The sequence below is a fragment of the Callorhinus ursinus genome, unplaced genomic scaffold (assembly GCF_003265705.2).
Source record: "Callorhinus ursinus isolate GAN/ISIS: 27379988/994484 unplaced genomic scaffold, GSC_fseal_2.0 scaffold1, whole genome shotgun sequence".
NCBI lineage: Eukaryota > Metazoa > Chordata > Mammalia > Carnivora > Otariidae > Callorhinus > Callorhinus ursinus.
This window is the reverse complement of record NW_027397063.1, coordinates 111,858,521-111,873,096: the sequence shown is the minus strand read 5'-3', so window position 1 is coordinate 111,873,096 and position 14,576 is coordinate 111,858,521. Positions and strand designations below refer to the sequence as shown.

Sequence of the window (14,576 nt, the reverse complement as noted above, 5' to 3'; positions counted from 1 at the left end):
AACAATTTATAAACAACAAGGGCTCTGGGGACAATTGCCTTGTAAACAAGGACACAGTGAGTGTACTTAGAACAAAACTGCTGGATTAGCAGCCACATTTGCATTCCCACAATGGATGTGCTAATTAACAGTGATTCCTACCTGTTCATTAAGGCCTTAAGAGATTCTCCAAGAAACATAGAGGCGCTTTCTCTTCCAGCCCTGCCGGCAGTGACCTGTGCTTACTCAAAGCCGCTCTTTAAAACTATACCTATTATTTTTTTTTCTTTTTCAAGTTTTTATTTAAATTCCAGTTCATTAACATACGGTGTAATATTAGTTTCATGTGTAGAATTTAGTGATTCATCACTTACCAACAACACCCAGTGCTCATCTCAGCAGGTGCCCTCCTTAATACCCACCACCCATTCAACCAATCCCTCCCCCCACCTCCCTCCATCAACCCTCAATTTGTTCTCTATAGTTAAGAATCTGTTTTCTGGTTTGCCTCTCTTCTTTTCCCCCTATGTTCATCTGTTTTGCTTCTTCAGTTCCACATATGAGTGAAATCCTATGGTATGTGTCTTGATAGGTCTGACTTACTTCACTTTAGCGTAATACACTCTAGGTCCCTCCATGTCATTGCAAATGGCAAGATTTCATTCCTTTTATGGCTGAATACTATTCCATTGTCCATATGCCACATCTTCTTTATCCATTCATAAGTAAATGGACATTTGGTCTCTTTCCATATTTGGCTATTGTTGATAATGCTGCTATAAACACCGGGGTTTGTGTAGCCCTTTGAATCTGTATTTTTGTATCCTTTGGATAAATACCCAGTAGTGCAATCTCTGGGTCATAGGATGATTCTATTTTTAACTTTTCTGAGGAACCTCCATACTGCTTGTTGAAAGGTTTTGGGTTTTTTGGTTTTTTTTTTTTTTTGGTTTGGTTTTTTTTGGTTTTGTTTTGTTGTTTTGCTAATTGGGACCAGTTATCTCCTTCAGAACAGAGGAATTCGTCTCTTTCCCCCCAAACTCCTGGCACCCTCAGCCAGGCTCCATCTTTTCAGGGGGCTACCTCTGCCTCACTCAGGTTGCTAGTAATATCTGCCCCCTGTTAGCAGCCCTAAAGCTTACTCAGATGGCCTCAATAAAATATTAATAAATAATGATGGTGAAGTATTTACTGTGGGCCACTTGTGTATTTCTTTTTCACTTCTCGGTAGTAATACTCTAAGGGTAATGATATTAATGCCATGTGGTGCTATCCGTCTTTGCCTGGCTTCAACCAGACAGGCTGCCTGGTGATCCTGGGTGGGGGGATGGCCCCAATGATGAGGCTGCATCAGACCGCAGAGACCCTGAACCCCACAAATGGACCAAAGGTGGGTTGCAAGGCTGAGTTTAGTGAAAAATAGTCAGCCTGGGAAAACAGTCCTATTCATCCATCACACATGAACCGCTCAGGAATGCGTTGGCTTGCTTTGCAATGGCTCCTTGCATATGGAGGGTAATTAGGCACATAGCCTTGGTAACTAGGAGCAGGGAGAGGTGGAGGAGGTGAGGCTGTGAATAGTTGGGAAGGACCCCCCTGTAAGTGGCCAGTGGAGTTTCTCACATCTGACAGTGCCCTGCCTCCAGGTGATGATATCGCTCATAGTTGCACCAATCGGGGTGGAACTTGGGGCCACCCAAGGCTGCTGAATTTCCGTCTTGTAACTGAACTAACAGGAGTTCACTCCCTGGTGAGTCACAGATAAAGACCACCCCAGGTGGAGTTGTCACACAAAGGAAACTTTATTCGTAGTGAATAAGATCATGGGGAATAACTTCCAAGGCTGTGACTCCCCACCAGGGGGTGAGTGCTTTTCATAACCTTAAACCTTATTTAAGGTTAGGATGAGTATCCAGAAAGAGGACTTTTGTCATCATATGTAACGGCGAGCATAAGTTTGCACATGTGTACTCAGGAATCATGCTTAAACATGCATCATATGTTATAGAAATGAGGTTTGTGCTCCTCCTTGTGTGGAGTTTTTAACATTATGACGAGGTAGAGGTAACTACTGGACACTCTATGGCCCATCTGCATGGATGTGAGTCGGTGGTCGGGCTCCAGCTGGTCTAGACTGGTCGGAGCTCTTCCTGTGACCTGCCTCTGAAAGGTAAAAGTTATCGTTCCTGTGAAGAAGGCGGCTCCATGGGGGTCTTGCTGATGACAGTCTGCGAACGGACTTCATTGCCTTCTGTTGTGTATCTAGCTTTGTAAGATTAGGTATCTTTTGTGGTTAAAGATACTTTAGGTCCTTTAACAGTAAAGAAACTTTTCCTCCTTCAGTCGTCAGTTGATGATTGCCACCACCCCAGTTGATGATTGCCACCACCCCATTGGCATCCCCACTACAGCCATGGAAACTTTATATCTGTCCCCACATTACCCAAAACGACAACTGTCCTAGCACTTCGGTCACACTGTGCCTGCTCCGCAATCCTCTTGACTCCCCAAAGCCCCGCAGACGACCCCTGAGACTCTGCAAGAATCCACTTCCCCCGAGATGCAGTCCCAGCCTGGGCTGTGTTGCGGGGCCTTCCTTGTTTGCCCGAGGACCCATGGAAGCAGGGAGCCCCGAGGGGCAGGATGAGTTAGGCCTGGCTCGCGGTGTGTGGGAATCAAGCACATGACGGCACGCCTGTAGCTCCTTTCTGTGAGAAGACACCAAGAGAGACTTTGCTTTCTCGCTCCCGCCCTCTCCCATCTTCCTCACTTCCCCAGGCCGGGGCTGTCCTCGCAGGACCTAGCAAGGGCCAGTAGGGGGAAGCCTCACGCCTGACACCCACTGTGTTGTCATAAGACACAGGCGCTAATGGGTGAGTCCCTGGTGTTTTACAGAGAGAAAGTGGCATTGCTATTCAATTGTGCCTGGGTTTAAGAATGACCTTTCTTAGATTGTCCTTCCTTACTTAAGAATGGCATTTTTTATTTAATGTTTTAAACAAAGATGAATCTTCGTTCTCTCCAGAAGAGTCGGACGCAGGAAATTTGCCCTTTCATGTGCTCTTTTGGTCATTTGAGCCTCGCTTTCTTTATCTGTAAAATGGGAATATTAATATCAATCTCACAGGATTGTTTTGAGGCAAAAGTGAGAAAATGCCCTTAGCATTTAGCACGGCATCTGACATAAGGAGGGTGCTCAGTAGGGAAAGGGCTGTCACCGGTCCCGGCTCATCAGACACAATGCTGGGGCAGCTAAGATATGCAGCAAGATTTCAGGGGTGAAGGGCCACGTGGTTTGAAGCAGCCTAGCAAGTGTCTTGGAGAAGGAAGGTGGTGTGCTACACCCCGTGGGTCAGGCAGACTGAAAGGTAATCTGGCCTGCACCCTGCGTGGGGCAGGTGACAGAAGACAGGCTGGGGCCAGACCTGCCCCCCATCCCCGAAGCACAGCACCTCCCACTCCCAGGAACAGTGGAAATGGAGCGTTGTATCCAGGACTTCACAGGGGAGAGGTTTTATTCTGATCAAGTGCGGCTCTTGTTTCCTTGGTAAGTGAACATCTGTTTGTTGCCTTCAGAAAATGTAAATTAACATAGGCTTTTGTCCTTGAATAAGAGTGAATGAAAAGTTAACCGTAATATTTTCTGAGCATCTAGCAAAACTCCCATTAGTGATGACATAGCTCAGACTTCACCATCTCCCTACCTCCATCATCCAGCACTGACCACCCTGAATTCTGACCATCTGTTTCTCCCACGGATTGGGAGCTCCTCCAGGGAAGAGACGGACATGGAGCCTTGGACCCACAGCTCAATAACTATGGGACTTTAAGAGAAAGACGGACATCAGAGGGGGCCGGAAGCAGAAAATGCCCTGGGAGTCCGCAGAGCGAGAGGTCAGCCCCAGTGGACAGCTCAGGCCACGATTCACAAAGCAGGCCATGATTGGGCTTTTCCCTGAAGTACCCATGAGCCAGAGCACCCAGGACTGATAAAACGCCCGGTGAGCTTAGACAAGATGGAGGGCTTTTCCCTACAAGGGCCTGCTAGGTGACACCTAGGAAAACAGTTGTCCTCAACTAAAAGGAAAACTTGAAAACATAGTACACTAACATTTATATTATCATTTCAGACAAGGGAAAGGATAAAGAGACCTGGGAATGACCATGAACTGGGCAGCAGTTACTCATATAACCAGCCTCACTTCCTATGCTGTCTGTCCGCAGAGTACACCAGCATGTGGTTGGCGTCCTCATGTTACGGGTGAAGAAACTGAGGAACATGGCCCCAGGCCATGGTAGGAAAAAGCAAAGCAGACCCGAGCTCGGACCTCAGCTCAACCACATAATACCTGCCAGGTCTCAGGCAAGTCACCTCCTTGGACCTCAGTCTGGAAAATGGAGAAGAAAGAAGATATTTTGTGTTGCAGCACCTAGCAGAGGATCAGGGACACAGTAGGTGTCTAACAGATCTTAGTTTTTGTTAAATTGTCTGAAATATTGCCAATCCAATTCACTGGGTCGGATGAATCTTCCAAAGTGGCAGCAGTGATGATGCTACAAGGGATATTATATCAGGTGGTTGAAGACTGCCCGGTCAGAAGGGGCTGGAAAGATTAACTGACCCCATGTTTCCCAGTGCTGTCCCTGGACCAGCAACATCAAAGCCTCCTCCGTGGGCGCGCGCTCCAGATACCCTTTCCCACCAACACACACCCACACCGTCAAACCAGCTCTTTCATATCCAGACGCACAGGTTTGAGGACAGACCGACAGAGGCCTGCTGGGAGAGGTTGCCACAACCTGGACTATTCTCCTCTCCTCCTGCCCTAGCAGAGAACCTCCCCAAAAGTCCAGCTGTGGATGGAAAGATGACGACAAACCCTCCTGGGAGCACGGTGGGCAGGTGCCTTGGTGATCAATGGCTTCCAGCCTCCCAGGGGAGCCAGATGAGGCGCCAGGCAGGGCAGCTTGTTGCTCACAAGTAGACAGATCTTGGCTGAGGATGAATCTGGGAGAGAGGGTCTTACAGCGCTCCTGCACTCTCAGATGGATATGCTCAGTTCCTAACAGGCCCTGGCAAGAAACCGGAAGGGCCTAGAAGAGAGCAGGATTTGATCTAAGCACAGAGTCCCAGGAACTCCTGAGACCCAGTCTTGGGGGTTGCCCAGAAGACCCCATGCCCCACAGCTCTACCTCCCTTAAATATGAGAATTACAGGTATTACTCAGGCCTACCACCTGCTGCCCCACCCCAGAGGCTGTCTGTGATAGGCGATGACATAGCATGCCCTAAAGACAGAATGCAAGTTCACGGGCACTTTGTGGGACAGGGCGAGGCCTCATCAGGAGGTTGCTGATAGCTGTGCCACCCCACCCATCCCTGCCAAGCATCATGGAGCACCTAGCGTGTATTCCTCCGCTGCTCAGCCATCTCCTCCGGGAAGCCTTCCTGGCCTTCAGCTGGGCTGGGTGGGTGCCCTGGGTATGTGCCCCCTCCCCAGCATTGATATTTTTATTATTGTTGTCACTTTAGTACTTGGTTCATTGACCCAAGATTGTCTTTTTATCTGAGGAAGGCAAGCACAGACACACCGAGCCTGGAGAGGGAAGAGGCTATAGGAGACTCTGCTTGTAGGGATCAGAGTTGAACAGAGACTCTGTGGTCTACCTCACTTTTTACTTTCTCCAGATGCCTTTAGAATGACATTCAGGGATGGGGATATTTGGGGTCCAGACCATCGCATGCAGAGAGCAGAGGGCTGTGGTTTGGGGGCACCTAGACACTCATTTGCAGCCTGGCCAAGGGTCACCAGGGTGCTCCGGAGGTCAGACTTCTCTGCCTGAACTGTAAATTCAGTGCCAGACTGATCAGCCTCAGCGACTTAACACCGAGGAAAATATGATACATTTCTGGGTTGCAGGGCAGCAATGCAGGCTCTTTTATGGATTCTGACAGCCCGTTAGCCAATAGCAAGGGGTTAAGTGTGAAGTGCCCTAGTAAGAACTTCTCTCCCTGTTATAGCATGAGCAGGCTGCCACTGAGGGAGGATTCTCCCTGGCTTCCTTTAGCAGAGCTGAGAGCTGAGAGCCGGCAGAGCGCCTGCTGGGCAGGCTGGGGCTCCCTGTGCTCTGTGTGTCAAAAGGTGGCCCATTGATGGATCTCCTTGCTCGGAATTCTGTAAAACCTGGCCCCTCTATCTCTCAGAGTGCTGGGCAGATGTGGCCATCCACCTTCTACCTCCTCTTCAAAAAACTTTTCAAAAGCTTCTCGGCTTTAGGGAGCAGTTAGAGCTCCTGGAGTCAGCTCTGGGCTGGAGTCTACAGCTTGTCTGGGTTTGGGTTCCAGTTAGTGGCTAAATAGCTGGTAACCTTGGGAGAGACTGAACTGTCTACCTATAAAATATCTAAAATACCTATCTTGCTGACACATTAGTATTTAAAGATCATTCCCATAATGAATAGGAAAGCACTTAGGAAAACAAGGCCATATCAAAGGCAAGGCAGAGGAATGCCTTTCAGCCACAGAAATGTGATTCCAGACTGTGACCCTTTCTTTGGTCATGCCTCGCATACTTGAATCTGCACAGAGCTGGAAGGGGCCCAAGAGATTTTTCTAGATTCATATTATTTGAGTTCTCAATGCTGGCAGCTCATCACGGTCACCTGGGAGCTTTTCCAGAAATACCCATCTCCTACCACCACCACCACCCCCATCACTCTAACCCTGCAACTCCCATATTTTGATCCTGTTAGTCTGGGGATGGGACAAAAGCAGGGATGTTTTGCAGTGACACAAATGACGCACCTGGGGAGGGAGAGGCTGGTTCGGTGCAGCTCTTTGCTTTGTAGGTGCTGATGCTGTGAGGTCAGGGAGCAGCGCGGGGTGGGGGGGGGGCTTCCGGCACAGATACACACCCAGGCAGTCACCAGGAGGCGGAATAATCCGAGAGCAGAGGCCACAGCCATGCTGCCCTCCCAGGCAGGGCTGGCAACCAAGCCTCCTGCTGACATCCAGGCATCTATGCCAAGAGCAAAGATCCTGTTGTCCAAAGGTGTCAACTCTGAGTCTGCAAGTACCCATGCCACACCCACAACACCTACCACACATGCTGCCCCGGGAATTAATGCAGAAACAGGAGGTGGCGGTTTATTTGCTGGTATTTGTGGGGAAATACAGCCTTTTGCTCTGGCTCTCCCTCTGGACTCTGAGCTCTCCAGAGCAGGGGCTGAGTCTCCTCATCTTTGCATCCCCCGACAGAGGAAAAATCAAATCACAAAAACAATGTTTGGTGGATGACGGAGTGAACGAACAAAAGTATGTGAGGTGCCCAAGTACGAGGCTTAAATTTAAACCCATGAACGTCATATAAGGAAACCATTTCCACACTCAACTAGCTCTTCTGTCCTAACTCTTGACTGTCAGCGTTAAAACCATTTTGATAGTTAGCCAGGACTGCGCTGATGCTAAACATGATGTGTACTCACAATAAGAAAGGAAAAGGAAAAAAAAATGGGCCTTTTGATTCTCTGCCTAAGTCACAATAAACCATCTATGGTGTTAATTGTTTATAATAACTTAATGACATAATTACCCCCATGTAGTTTGCCTGGAATAGTGAAAACACAGGAGAATCTCAAATTGTTTGAACTAAATTTAAAAGGAAGGCTGGTTCCACCTCCTGTCGGTTGGGTGAGGCTGGTCATATGGCTTAACCTCTGACACTCAGCAGCCTCATCTTTAAAAGGGGATGATAATATCTAGCTTGCTGAGTAGTGATGGTGGAGACATAAGACTCACTTCCAATTACATTCCATTGGCTAGAACTAGTAACCTGGCCCCAACCTCACTGCAAGGGAGGCTTAGAAATGTCTACCTCTCTATGGGCAGTAAGCTCGGTACACATTAGTTTGCCCACATATGGCTCCTCCCACCTCCATCCTGGGTACAGGTTTATAATTTAGTTAGAAAGAACAGGGGACCAGAAAATCACCACTCTGTGGTGGCTTGAGGGCCCCAGGTTTGAGGCCTGATCTCCTCCTATAATCCTTCCTTCTTTTTTTCCTTCACTCACTCACTCACCAGCAGATATTTTTCAGGTTCCTCGGGTGCTGTGGCGAGAGTTGAGGACAGCCTGTGCCTGGATGGCACTAACATCAGGACAGGAGGCAGGACGTGGGCATGGAGTAAGAAGCAGACCGTAACTAAGAGAGAAAGTAGCTGAACAAATAGAATAAATTCAGATAGTGATAAAATACAACTGACTGACGTGATAATAAGTACCTGGAGGGGGAAGGAGAGGCATTTGAGATGACAGTGACCATGAAAGCTCTCTCAGGGGGTTGTCGTTTTAATAGAAATGCAAATGTCTGAAATGGTCACCCACACAAAGTCTTCTTCACCAAGAAATGGGGATATGGTATCAAAATCAGAAGAGAACGGTGTGTGACTTCTGGAATGGTAGAATGAGCAGCTTGGCAAATACTGTCCCCAAGAAGGGACAATAAAACTGAGGAAAAAAAATCGTAACAAACAACCATTTTAGGACTCTGAAAATTGACCACAGGCAAACAACAAACTGGGGAAATACTACAAACAATTTTGTGCCAATAAGTCAGACAACTTCAACAAAATGGAAAAATCCCCAAAAGACACAAGGAACTAAAACTGACCCAAAAGGAATAGAAAACCAAATAGACTTATAACAAGTCAATAAATTGAATCTCTAATCAAAAACCATCTCACAAAAAAAGCCCAGGCCCAGATGACTTCACTGATGAATTCTATAGCATATTTAAAGAAGAAATAATGCCAATGCTTCACAAATTCTTCAGGAAAAAGAGGAAGATGAGGGACCAGTATTGTCCCGATACCAAAGTCAGGTAGTGACATCATAAGAAAACTACAGACCAGGGGCACCTGTGTGGCTCAGTTAGTGAAGCATCTGCCTTTGGCTCAGGTCATGATCTCAGGGTCCTGGTATCGAGCCCCGCGTCAGGCTCCTTGCTCAGCGGGGCGTCTGCTTCTCCCTCTGCCTGCCACTCCCCCTTCTTGTGCTCTCTCTCAAATAAATAAATAAAATCTTTAAAAAAGAGAGAGAACTACAGACCATTATTTCTCCTGAACATAGACACAAACATTCTCAAAATGTTGAAAAATCAAATTCAACAATATATAAAAAAGATGATAACCATGACCAAGTCAGATTCCTCCTAGGAATAAAAGGCTGGTTTAATATCCAAAAGTCAATCAATGTAATATATCATCTTATTAAATGGACAGAATTAGCAAGGACAAAAAACACAAGATCATCTCAACAGATACAAAAAAAAAAAAGGCATGTAAAAGAAATTCAACACCCACTTGAACTAAAAATAGAGGAACTTCCTCAGCCTAACAAAGGGCATTTACAAAAAACCTATAGCTAATATCATGCTTAATGATGAGAAACTGAAAACTTTCCCCCATAAAACGAGGACAAGGTAAGGATACCCACTCCAACGCTTCTATTCATCATTGAACTAATGTTTCTAAGCCCGTGAAATAAGACCCAAAAAAATGGATATTAAAGACATTCAGATTGGAAAGGAAGAAGTAAAAATTGTCTTTATTCACAGACAACATGAAACTGAATGTAGAAAATCCTACAGAATCAACAAAATTCTACTAGGACTAATGAACAAGTTCAGCAAGTTTGCAGATACCAGATCAATGTAAAGAAGTCAGTTGTATTTTTATATACTAGCCATGAACAATCCAAAAATGAAATTAAGAAAACAATTCCATTCAAAACAGCATCACAAATAATAAAATGCCTAGAAAGAAATTTTACAAAAGAAAGGCAAGACTTGTACACTGAAAACTGTAAAAACATTGCTGAGAAAAAAATTAAAAATACCTAAATAAATGGAAAGACATTCCAAGTTCATGGATTGGAAGATTTAATATTATTACAATGGCTGCTCTTCACAAATGGATCTACATATTCAGTGCAAGCCCTATCAAAATCTCAGCAAGCTTTTTTGCAGAAATCGACAAGATGATCCTGGAAATGCAAAGGACCCAGAATAGCCAAAACAAGGCTGAAAAGGAAGAACAAAGTTGGAAGATTAGGCTTCGTGATTTCAAAACTTACTATGTCTATAGTAATCAAAACAGTGGGGAACTGTTGGAAGGATAGGGGTATAGATCAATGGAACAAAATTGAGTGTCTAGAAATAAGCCCTTACATTTGTGATCAAATGATTTTCAATACAGGCGCCACGTTAATTTAGCGGGGGAAAGGATAGTGCTTTCGACAAATGGCGCTAGGATAACTGGATAGCCACATGCAAAAATGATGACTATAGACCCTTACTGCCAACATACACCAAAACTAACTCAAAATGTATCACTCATTAATTAGAATGTAAGCGGTAAAACTATAAATCTTTAGATGGAAACAGGAGAAAATCTTTATCCTAGGATTTGGCAAGGAATCTGACACTGACACCAAAATCATGACCTATAAAAAAAATTGATAAATTGATCTTAGTCAAAATTGAAAACTATTGGGCTTCAAAAGACACCATTAAGAATATGAAAAGACAAGCTACAGACTTGGAGAAAATATTTGTGAATCATATATCTGATAAAGGACTCACTGGAACACAGACTATGTAAAGAACTCTAACAACTCAATAATAAGAGAAAGGACAACCTAAGTTTTAAAATGGGCAAAAGATGTGAATAGACATTTCACCAAAGAAGATGTAAGAATGAAAAGTGAAAAGGTGTTCAACATCATTAGTCACTAGGGAAATGCAAATCAAAACCACAGTAAGCTACCACTTCAGGAGTCTAAGAATGGATATAATAATTAATAATAACAATAATAATAAACCAGGCAATAATAACAAATGTTGACAAGAATGTGGAGAAACAGTAACCCTTATATAGTGCAGGGCAGGAGTGAGGAAAGCATAATCATACAATCACTTTAGAAAACAGTTTCTCAGTTTCTTAAAAAGTTAAACATAAACTTACTGTATGACCCAAAAACTCCACTCCTGCATATTCACCTAAGATATGAAAAAATATATGTCTACATACATAATGTTAACAGAATATTAATAATAGCATTATTCATAATGGCTTAAAAGTGGAAATGATCCAAAATGTCTATCAACTGATGAATAGATAAAATATGGTATACCATACAATAGAATATTACTCATCAATAAGACGGAATGCATTACTTATACACAGTATGACATGGATGAATCTCAAAAACATTATGCTAAGTAAAAGAAGCTAGTCACAACAGACTATTATATTATTCCATATTATAACAGAGTATTATATGATTTCATTTATATGAAATGTCCAGAAAAGTCAAATTTATGGAGAAAGAAAATAGATCTGTCTCAGGTGCTGCCCGGGGTAAAGGATGTAAACCCCCAACATGACTGAAAATGGGCACAAAGGGAATCTTTTTGGGGTGATGGAAATGTTCTAAAACTGGATTGTGGTGATAGTTGCACACCTCTATAAAATCATCAAAGATCATTAAGTGTAGACTTCTGATGGGTAAATTTTTAGATCTGTAAATTGTACCTCAGCAAAGTTGCTTAAAAAAAATGAAGAGATCAAAACTTCTGATTCTCAAACCATGAATAATAGATAGTGGTCTTGGGTTCAGTGGCCGCTGATGGTGGAGTTGCCAGACAATCAGAGGGGGCTAACACGTATTTAGGATCCTGTTCGTGTATCTTTTCTCCCTGCCTTGAAGCAGGGCTTCTCTGGGCAGAGGTGGGATGGTGGGGGAAAAACAGGAAGGGCAAACAAAATCCTTTGGGACTCTATGCTGAGCACAGTGGGCAACCATGAAGATTTTAAATTTAGGGGTAACAAGATCCAAGTTGGATTTTACAAAGATTCCCCCTGATTGCTCAGTGAAGGATGAACTGGGGATGGGGGGTCTAGAGGGCAGGAGGCCAAGTGGGGTCACTCTTGCAATGGCCCAAGTTGGAGTGCTAAGATGAGTGGGAGGCTGGATCCTGACTGGGAGTTTCCGGATGGCCCTGACCTTCCCTAGTTTCGTGTCCCTGACTGACTTAGCTTCCCCTGGTTTCCTCATCTGCAAACCAAGAGGGGTAAACCACAGGACCCCAGAGCCATCCACAGTGCCTGGCACACAGTCGGCCAAGTCTGTGTGTGTTTAATGAATGAGTGTCCCTCTAGGGTCCTTCTGTGTGGCACCTTTTTCTAAGTCCCGAATCTAGACCTCCGCGTGCACATTCTCAGAGTTGCCCATCTAGACAACTTCCTTCCCATAAGTCCACTCCAAGGAGTGTTCTTAGTTGTTTTTGGTGTGATATAGGCAGTCATAGGTATCAGACACTTTCACTCAGAGTTCCAAGAGGGGGGCCTGGAGGAGATCCCTGGAGTTCTGAGTGACATTGGCCCCTCTCCAGAGTGGGGGCCTGGGGTTTGATGGGCTCTGTCCTAGGGTATCAGAGGGCCCTATCTCCATCCCCTAATGAGGAAGGGAGTTTGAGGGGAACCGACAGTTACTACAGAAACTGCCCAAGGTCCCCAGAACCTTACCTTCTTCGTGTGCCATTTGGTCTCCTAGTCTGACCTGGTAGTAACTGACTTAAAACTAGTATATGTGAGGCTGGTGCCTATTTGAAAGTCAGCTAAGATGCAGCAGTGAGGAATGAGGGGCACCTAAGTCCAGGGTGCCGGAAACAGGAGATGGGGGTGGGGTAGGTTGTGAGTAGCTTATAATAGCAGTTGGGAAGAGAGGACAAGAAGGTCCAACCCCTGGGGCCTGTGGGGGGCAATAATGAGGCAGGGAGAGGGCCAGGGTAGAAGCAGAGGCCCACCTCTAGACCGGCAGGTAGAAGGGGCTTGATTCAAATTCCATGCTATCATTTGCCTTGGAGGGAAATGTGAGTTACGACTCAAGAGAAATTCATTCATTCATTCATTCATTCATTCAGCAAAGATGGATTGGGTGCCAGTTGTTCAGGCCCCGTCTGGACACTGGGCGCACATTAGGGTCACAGTGATGAGTAAGGGAGCTTCTAGTCCATTGGGGAAGCCCAAGGAGCTGAGCTCCCCGAGGAGGAGCACTTCACCCAAACATGAGGATGACTCGGGAATGCCCAGGAAGGACAGCACTGACCAAAAGCCACATACATGCCGAACAATGGTGCCAGAGAGAGAGAGAGAGAGAGAGAGAGAGGACTTCAAAACCCTGGAGAATTTAAATAAACATTTGGAAGAAAAACAAAGTATCTGGTAATGAAGAGAATGCATTTTAAGGCCCTTGTAAAGGATACAAAATTAGTTCTATTAACTATTAATTTAAAAAAAGGGTTTTGGAAAAAAAAAAAAATCAGAGCCCTAGAGCTGCTTCCTGCCTGCCTTCCTCCCACCATCCTCTCATCTGTCTGCTCAGTGCTCCCTGAGTGCCTGTGACATGCCGAGCCCTGCTCCAGGCCCAGAGCTCTGGACATCGATGGAGACAGGCAGCGGCACTTTCAACACAAGAACTTCCTCTCTTCTTACATTTGTTTTTAACTCATTCGTAAAGCTGCCAGAAGCACCTGGGAAATGTCTAGAGAGACAGTGAGGTGCAACCCCATGCCCTAGAGGGAGAGTCTCCCCAGGAGCTTGTGTTCTGCCCCCCTGGAGGACCACACCCCAGGCCACCTCCTCACCCTGATTCTCAGAAGGAGGCTGCACTTTTGGAACCTGAACATCTGCTTATCTCGGGGCAGGGGCGGGGGCGGGCAAGCTGACCCCCCGAGGGGAAAACACAGTGCCCTTGCTGGGACAGCTTGGATGCAGGTCTACTACAGGTCACAGAGGCACGGGCACCACGCACCTGTGGGATGGAGGGGACCCAGCGTCTCCACCACCCCCTTCCGCCCCACCCGCCCAGGAGCCACTGGTTAGGATTCATGCTGGGGAAGTCTGGCCAGGTAAACAGAAAGACCGTCTGTGTGAGGAGAATGTGACCCGGCATGAGTAGCAGCCCCCGTGTGGAGCAATCAGCCTAATGACTTCATCACTCCTGAAACCAATTGTGAGCTGCAGGAGGACCAGAGACAGGATTCGTTCTGCCTTGAGAGAGGTTAAGAAAGCCGCCATCAAATATTGAGAATGAAAAATATGCAAGTCAAAACCAAGGCACTCAAATGCGTGGGCCCAGGGCTGAGCCACCGACCCAGGGCTGATTTCAGACAGACTGCAGAGGACCTCAGGCAGTCAGGCCCGCATGCGTTATCTTTAGCTCACCCTTGCTTTCCCTCTCTTCTCTGCCACTGTGCGTCCTGCCTGTCGGGGCCCTGAACCCTCACGTCATTCCCTCTCGAATCCTCTCCATCCTCTGCATCTGTTCAGACACCGTCTCCTCCCAGCACCTGCAGAATCACTCGGCTGGCAGTGATCACTTTCTTCTCAAAACTCTGACTGGCTTCTTCCTCCTCGAGATTTGTCCTTGCACTTAGGACCTTTCTGGTGTCTTTGGCTTTTTCCCTTCTAGCCTCTGGAACCAGCTGGCGACTGAGAAGGGTGAAAGATGCAAAGACCCGAGTTGTGAATGACCA

At 46.0% G+C, this 14,576-nt stretch overlaps 1 protein-coding gene across 9 annotated transcripts in view; it reads left to right on the top strand.

Moving 5' to 3' along the window:
• CLSTN2 (calsyntenin 2) overlaps positions 1-14,576 on the top strand; it is a 631,223-nt gene that overhangs the window by 417,047 nt on the left and 199,600 nt on the right. The gene's annotated exons all lie outside the window — the stretch shown is intronic.